At 42.9% G+C, this 8383-nt stretch overlaps 1 long non-coding RNA gene across 1 annotated transcript; it reads left to right on the forward strand.

Moving 5' to 3' along the window:
* The first annotated feature begins 1813 nt into the window (after positions 1 to 1813).
* On the forward strand, positions 1814 to 7237 carry LOC128087560 (uncharacterized). Its single transcript, XR_008209899.1, has 5 exons — positions 1814 to 1991; positions 2142 to 2236; positions 2605 to 2689; positions 4108 to 4233; positions 5075 to 7237. It is a non-coding gene; the product is annotated as an uncharacterized LOC128087560 (long non-coding RNA).
* Positions 7238 to 8383: the final 1146 nt, after the last annotated feature.

Consider the following 8383-nt stretch of genomic DNA (forward strand, 5'->3'; position numbering starts at 1 on the left):
GAAATGGTTCTTAGAGATGCAGCAGGTCAGCACGATGGCGACTGCAAAAAGCTAATAGTTATGAATACAATCCATTTAACTGAGCTCTGCTGTATTGCAGCTGCAAAGTACTTCACTTTTTTTTCTTTCAGCGTATTCTGATACATAAAATAACAAATGCAGGTTTTGCTGGCTTTCCTGAAGACTTAGCAAGAAACCACAGATGTTAAGAACTCTAAAGGACTGGAGGCTGAGAAAGATTCTGCTAAAGGAAATCAGAGCTTATTGCAGAGGGTATGGAACCAAAAATGTGAAAAATAATGGGACAAGAAGCAAGAGGGAAGAGCCCAGACAATTTGGGCTGCCTGAGTATAGACACCAAAGTGCCAGAAATGGCATTTCACACCACTCAAACGCACAGTTTTCAGGGAAAACAAGGATAATAAAGTCTAAGAGCCGACTGCTAGGAAAAAGATCAGTTTTTATACTATCAAAAAGCAATGAAGCTCATCCCAGTGTAATATGGAGTTGTTTAAAGTTGCTTACTTGTGCAAGCAACCTGTATGTACAGTAACTTGCTGCACAGGTCTACAATCGGCAAGGGGAAAACCTCTGCAGGGAAACAAAAAAGACCATTTATTACACCTAGCTTCTCATGCTTACAGTCCTTTCCTGGCTCTGCTCAAGGTCCTGATCCACGAGAGATGTTTGGCACAGGGCACCAAGCAGAGCACAGGCTTTCTAAGTATATCAATTAGAGAGCAAAAGCAACATAAGATTTTACACAAAGTGAGGGCATGCCAAAAACGAAACACAGAAACTCAAATTCAGCTACTCATTGCTTGTAGGTACAGATCTCTGGGGAATTCAGGAGAAAAGAATGAGGGAGAGAACCGAGCTAGCGTCTCATCTCAAAGAAATCCTTGTTCTAAATGTCTCTGTGACTCCATCCCATACTGCACCACCTCCTGCTGCACAGCTGAAGTGAAAACAGAACTACAGAATGTGTAAAAAAGGGATGTGCGTGACATCTTTGTTAAATATCTATAGGGGAAATACTAAGACACAACTTGAAACAGTAACTGAGCACCTGGAGGGAAGGCAGGGCCAGCCCTGGGGAGCTCAGGTGCATGCAATGTATTGAGTGATGGAAGTGATGGAGCCAGGATCCACCCCTTTCCAGCCCTCATTTAAGGCCTGGCAGTGAAGGTGAGGGGATCTCCCTGGAGATCCCTGCCTACCTGAAGCCTTCTAAGGGTGAGTTTTTCTTTCTTTCTTTGTTTCTGTGTCTATGGCTGCTCCATTTGGGCTTATCCTCATTTGCTAAAGCTTTGGACTTTGCTACCTTGCTATCACTGCTGTGCTTTCCATCACATTATAGCATTACAATACTTTACAACATTCATAAAGCACCAATAAGAGGCAGCAGAAACACTCACCTAGACAACCAGGGAGTTGTCAATTACAAATTGTGCAGAGTTAACAGAAGAATGGTATGCTGACAGGCTTATCTTGTCCTGCCAAAGATCCCAGTGAAACCAGGCACCGAGAAGGAGGCTAACATTGGTATTATTGCTTATAATAGCTGTTAGCTGCCTTGGAGAAGTGGCACCCAACTGTGTTGCCACAATAGATAGGATGGTCTTAAGTCAGTTACACTTGCCAATAAAGGTATTCATTTCCAGTGCTTAGTGAATGTGTAGGGGTTGGCCTGTTGAGTGCTTGCTGTGGCAATAATACCTATAGCAGCTTAACCCAGATCCCACTGCTGAGCTTTGGACAAATGCTCCCTTTGTCTGAGTGTATTTAAGGTTCTGCAGTACTGAGCCAGTGCTGCAGCCACCTCTCTTGGCATAAGCAACTCCAACAGTCCTCTTTGCCTTGTGAGAGCAAGCAATGAACTGGGATTACTTCTTCAGAAGAGCCCAAAAGAAGTTTCACATTTATTTGGATTCTCCAAGTGAAGATGGTGAACTTATCAGTTCTGTTTCAGTGGCTGGGACGCTGAAAAGGTGAGGAAAAATGGTCCTCAAATAGTCCTTTAAATGGATCCATTTAAATTTGAGCTTTTATCTCTTGAAAAATGCATGGCCCAGATTTCAGCTACCTGTATTTTCCTCTCCCTGCACGATCACTTCTGTGATGGCGTTTCACTCTCCCAGCATAACTCAGCTATTGCTTCTGTGAGCATCTCTCAGGACCTCAATATCACCAGCTTCCCTCAGCTGAAGGAAAACTGGTGACCTTAGCAGTGAAGGTGAGCAAAGATGGTGGGTAATAAACTGAATTTGACTTCTAATGCAACTCCTTCTGGGGGTTTTGTTGGGACAGTTTTTGCTCCAGCACTGGTTTTGATTCAGGCTTGTTGCCTGTTTACCATGCCTGTGGTGCACGCCTGTTAGAAATACATCACTTGCTGCCATCAAAACAGAAAGGTAAGCAGTAATTAATGCCGTGTTCTATAAATTTCACCTCTTTCTCCTTTTCCTTTCTGCTAATAAATATGGAAGAGATGACTGAAGTGGTGCTCTGAAAACACTGAAAGAAAAAAGCACGTCTAACAGTTACCTCAATAAAAAGCATCCTGGAAATGAAATAACAGTTGTCTGTCACTTCTCCCCACAGGGAAAAGTTTACTCTTCTCCCCACCTTAACCAAGTGCTTTGTGCTGCTGAATTTGATCTGATCTTACAGGTGCTTCTGCAGCTGGGTAAGTGATGAAGGCAACAAGAAAATCCATCTCATGCTCTTCCTACCCCCGCAGCCTCTCTTTGTTCTGGCTTTGTATCAAAAAATTAACTTTTCATGGTTTTGAAAGAGGAGAAAACCATTACAGAAAAGACAAAACCAATTTTTTTCCTGGTATATGTGATTGTTTTCTATTTCCCCAAAAGGTTGATGTTTAAAATGAATCATGGGCAGTTGGGGGTGGGAAGAGATGCTGAAAGGTTTTTCCTGCTTGCCCTTCTCTCAGCTCATGCAATAGTTTCACAAGTTTGGAGTCTGTGCAAATATTCCCCCTGTTTGGGATTTATCAGTGGATTCAAAGGAATGAAGTAAACAGAGGAGGGTAAGCTGAAGGACTGCACTCTTCACAGCTCTTTAAACTAATAGCTCACATGCATTTAGGAAATGCAGCGTGAAATGTTGCACTTGTCAGCAATGAGGGCTACCTACTGCTTGTGCTCATAACTTCATGAGAGCAGCAGGAAGGGAACTCAGACCTTCTTGCTTCCAAAATCAGGCCATGAGAAGGCAAATAATCTCAAACCTGTGGCACAAAGCAGTGAGATTCCAGCCAGCAGCAGAGAAACAAGAAAGGCACAAAGCCATGCTGCACCAGAGCCTTAAGGAAATGATACAGTTCCATTCTGAAAAGCCATTGGATTACCCTGGAATAAGTCCATATTGGAGAACATTATTACTCCTTATTAAATCAACACCTGCTAGCTTATAGAGAAAATAAGTAGCACTGTGAACTCTTCTGGGGGCTGAACTACAAGGGAGCTTGATGCTATGGAAAGAGCTCTTGAACTGCAACAGAACAGAATTCTTTGCAGGAGGGGAGAACATATAACAATAAAACCTATAAATCCAAGAACCAGTTGGGTTCAAAAAGACATGGCTCAAAGAGCAAAGCAATCATCACTGTGTCTGGTGTTCCTGGGGTTGTTTTTTTTGTTTTGTTTTTTTAAAGATGCTAAATGCAAAGCATTTAATTCACAAATTAATATCAAAATATATGCAGCCATCTATTGTTGGCCCCTGTTGGCTTTGCCAAAAGCGGTGGTTTTGAAACCAACAGAGCCCACAAATGACTGCAGTCTCCCTTTGTAATTAGCCAAGCTGATCACAGCTCAGCAGCACAGCCTCCTGGATGCTGCAAGGTTGAGTTGTTGATTTTTTTTTTTCCACATACCCACTTGCTTTTTTTCCTCCTTGAGTTTCAGCTCTCAGGTAAAACCATACAGCTGCAGACTTCCATGCTGAAAAGTGTGCATAAACCACAGATCTGTTATTTAAGCAGCAGACCCAGGTTCTCCTGAGGTTGTATCCATATCCTATCATTTTCCACTGCCCACCTGTGGACTCCCAAAGCTGAAGCTTCTGCGTCTTTTCCTTTTTCAGTGTTCTCTCCATGTCTTTGCTGGAGGCACAACTTTATTCCAGCTGCTCTCCAGAGATGTGTGGATGTATCCCTGAAACGTGAAGGCTGTGGCTCTGAGAATTCATGGGCCACACAGGCTTCTAACGGTAAGGCAAGCATCTCTAAATCACAGTATTCAGATTTCTGCAAATGCAGAAATCTATCAAAAATCTAAATTAGAAGCAGCAGCACTTTCTTTTTATGGAGTCCAACTTTGTATTTCTCTCACCCAGGTGACTTTCTATTTTAACATTCATCTCTTCTTTCCTCTATGTACCATCTGTTCACACTCATTCTCCCTTATATTCATACTGAAAAAAACTTGAAGTATGATCTAGTGGCCACAGAAGACCACATCTATAAAACACCCAGGCCCACTTCTTTTTTTTTTTTTTGGTTCATCTGTTCTTGTTTCATACAGTTGATCTGTTTCCACGTTGTTAGTTTGGTCTGTTTAAATTGTAATGCCCTGGGGGCAAAGACTGCTCTGTGTGTGCACATAGCCTGGATCTTGGTTAGGGTCTGTGGGCACTGCTGTGGGACTAAGGATAAAGCCAGAGAGGCTGCCTGGCTACGTCATATGGCTGGAAAAGCCATCAGTGAGTATTGCATGTCATGGTGGAAAAGTGAACACAAGGAATAATGTACCTCTGTGGATGGCGTCGCTGGGCTGCACTTGTAGTGCACTGATGTCACACTGACGGTGATAAAACTGTTGGGATTTAAACAAAAAAAAATGAAACCCCTGTCATAGGCAGTGTTAGGAAATACACTGCTAAAGGTGCATTAAACTTTGATGGCTCTATTTATACATTATACATGTGCAAGTCAGCAAAGCTGTACTGGTGGTAATTTTCCAAAAGAATCAGCTAATAATGTTACAGCACATGCTGGAGCAAACTAATGCACAGGTTGCTGTTCTTTTTTTTTCCTGTTTTGGCTTATTAGCACACAAAATAGGAAACGTTCCACGCTGCTTTATGCCCCAGTGTACAGTCCAAGGAGCAAAGCAAAGGGGAGCTGTAAGGAAGATTGATTGAGAGATGTTCTGCCTCTACGAACAGAATGCTGATGGGGAGGATGAAAATTGGAGATCCCCATATGTTTGAACCACTGAGGACTCTCAATCTTAAGGAAAAGCCCACTGCAAAAATTATGCAAACTCCACAACAAGGAACATCAGCAATTTTAGGAAAGGCTGAACTCCTTTCAAAGCCTGAGGCCACGGGTGTTTAGAAACCATGCTGACAAACAGCATAAAACATCCTGATCGAGAGGGGCTGACAGCAAAGCAACCAGCTGAGACTTCAGTAGTTTTCTCCTTTGAAGCAGAGCTCCAGCTGGTTACATGGCTGGAATATGGGGGGGAAAAAGAAAGGGGTAGGATCTTGTCCTCAAAACACCATTAATGCTGTGGGTAATCACTGCTGCATAGGAACAGGCAGAAGGCCTGAAGGCTTGGGAGATGGCAGCAGCAAATCTCAGGAACGTTTTGGTGGAAGAGTTTGCACTGTCAAGTCCTGATCTGACATGAAGTTTCTGCCAGCAGTTCTAATGCTCCATGTAACATCTGAGATGGTGCAGGCAGAATGCAAACCTTAAGCTTGGGTTTTCCATCATCTTTTTCTTTCGTTTCCTGAAGAATCCCTAAGATTCATATGATTTTCCAGGCTCTGAGACAGAAGTAAGACTTGTTTGATTGTTTCTGTAGCAAATTAAGGAATGAATGAATGTAATCTCTACCCAACGTATGCAAATCCCAAAGATAACAGTTTAAATGGCCCCACTGTAAATGTCTGTATCTCAGGGATGACTACAGAAGTGACACAAAAAGGCTTTGGGGCAACAACTGTGCACTTGTTTGGTTTTTGCCCAGCAGCATTAACACTGAGTCTTTCTTCTGTGCTAAAACTTTGTTGTATTCTACTCTAACAAGTAGTAAAAACAACAGCAGAAGTAGCAGGAAGCTGCAGCCAAAGGGAAACTTATTCCAGAGCAGTATTGAGCAGGCTGTGCTTCCCTCCCCCCAACACGAACTGGAAGAGAACCACGCTGTAACTCACCTAAGTGGCCTCTGTCAGTTCAAATAACACAGCTAACAGTCAGAGTTAAGAAAGCTGCGCCTTGAATTTCAGCACTGCCAAATGTTTGCCCTTTTCCAAATCTCAGAAGTAATTTTGTGCTCGTTGCAGGATGAATCTCTACCGAAAAACATTACTCTCACTTAGGGGACCTCAGAAGAGTGAACGCAGTGCTTTGCTCAGCACACACAGCTCTCGGTTTATCTCTTATTGCCCCTTCTTCATCTTATCCCCTTCATTACTCCACTCTCACCTTTGGCTGCAGCTCTTTGCATTGGCTTTATTTCATGCAGCACCTTGCAAAGCAGAGCTGTTCTCACAGTCATTACATCCAAGGAAATCCAAAGATGGATGTTTCCTCACCCTGAAGCCCCCAGCTGCTATCTCCATAGCACATAACTCTCACCAACACAGCTTGCATTTGCAGGATACAAAATTGAAATTCCACTGACAGTATCAGGAACACAAAAAACAAGTGCTGGAATTGCTCGTGCTTTATAGACACTTCCTGACAGGAGCTTATCTCTGTCTGTACAATGCGTTGTCATCCCCATAAATGCTGCATGTTTGTATATTATGGGTAATGAAATGCAGCCCTAACAGCTCATAAGAAACAGGATTGTCAGAGCTTCTTGCAGCATCTGGATAATTCAATGTGCGGTGCTTTACAAGAAAACATGGGAAAGAAATGATTATTAGTGCAAAAAAAAACAAACTGGGTGGAACTCCATGACCAGAAGGAACTTTTTTTTATGACTTTCTGGCATTTGGGTCTCAATTATCAGAGACACAGCTTGGACCACAAGCAATATTTCTCTCTGGCAAAGCCAGGCTGCTTTATTATTGGCCTCGGAAAGAGTGAATGTTTTGATAACGGAGTTAAAGGAAAACCAGAACTGCACAATTTGAGAGCAGCCTTTTCTGATCAAGACGCGAGTGCTGTGCTAGGTGAGAAGTAAATCAATAATACAGCCCCCGGGAAGGCTCTATTTATGAAAAAATTCTGTAAATTGATGCTTATGTGCTGCTAGCAAAGAATAATATTTTCTTTAAGGGGCCTGGATCTCTGGAGATAAAGAGAGGCTGGAAGGAAGTCAAAGTATATTTATATACTGACTGTATAAACACACACACTGTGGCTAAATGTGTCAAACTTAAAACATGAAAGACAGGAGAGGATGCAGGGAAGGCAGCAGTGCTGTAGCCTGTAGGAAAACAGCTGCTTCATTGGGAGACAGAACCCACTCCTCTGTGTGCAAGTGAGCAGCAGGAAACCACCACCAAGGGATCCCTGCATCGTGCAGCTCAGTGTCCTGCAGGGAGGAGTTTCAGATGGAGATGAAAACCCAGCAGACAGATGTGCAGAAAAGCCAGGGGCTGTAACACACGCCTTTGCAATAGTCCCATGCTGCTGTTATAGCCAGCACTTCACACTTGTATGCAGTGTGTCCAGCTCTGCTGATGCACAGAATGTTGTTGGTTTTTTTTAATAAAGGATTCCACTTCCATGGTCACTGTATTCATGGCACCTGAACGATGAAATCTCTCTTGGCTTCCACCCTTTTGAGGCCAAGGAAACAAAGCAGCTCTGGCACGTTTTAAAAAGCTTATTAAAAGATGCAAAGGACTCCACCCAAGGTTAGCAGATGGAGTGTGCATGTAAAGCAGTGTTTGTCTGCCTCTAACTCAAGGACTAAAGGAAGGGTTTCGTTTCAAAACCCTTCTGATAGGCCAGCAGTCACTCTAAGGTCACTGGCTTGCAATACAAATTGTATAAAACTGCCCTTGTGCCATTGAAAAGCTTCCCCCATTATTTTCTCCTTGTGACAAGGAGGGGAATTGTAGCCTGTCTATGAAACATGATGTGACTCCAACTAACAGCGTGTGCCCGCCTCCTACCTCATGCATATTTTCTTCCTAGATGTTTTTGGCTTCTAACAGTCACCTGCCTTTACTGACGTGATGAACAAAGTCTGTTATTTTACAGATACTGCCTTGCATTTATCACTCCTTACTTTAAAGCCATTCCCTATGGTAACCACATTAGCATCCTACTTACTCCAGGCTCCTTCCATAACCAAAGCTGAGATTTCAAATGGCATCAGCTGTGCTCTGCACATAAATCTCTATTTAAACTGAACTTCAGAGAAAGCTAAAGGCACCAGATTCCTTATCT

Source organism: Tympanuchus pallidicinctus, unplaced genomic scaffold, assembly GCF_026119805.1.
Source record: "Tympanuchus pallidicinctus isolate F22 unplaced genomic scaffold, pur_lepc_1.0 scaffold30, whole genome shotgun sequence".
Classification (NCBI taxonomy): domain Eukaryota; kingdom Metazoa; phylum Chordata; class Aves; order Galliformes; family Phasianidae; genus Tympanuchus; species Tympanuchus pallidicinctus.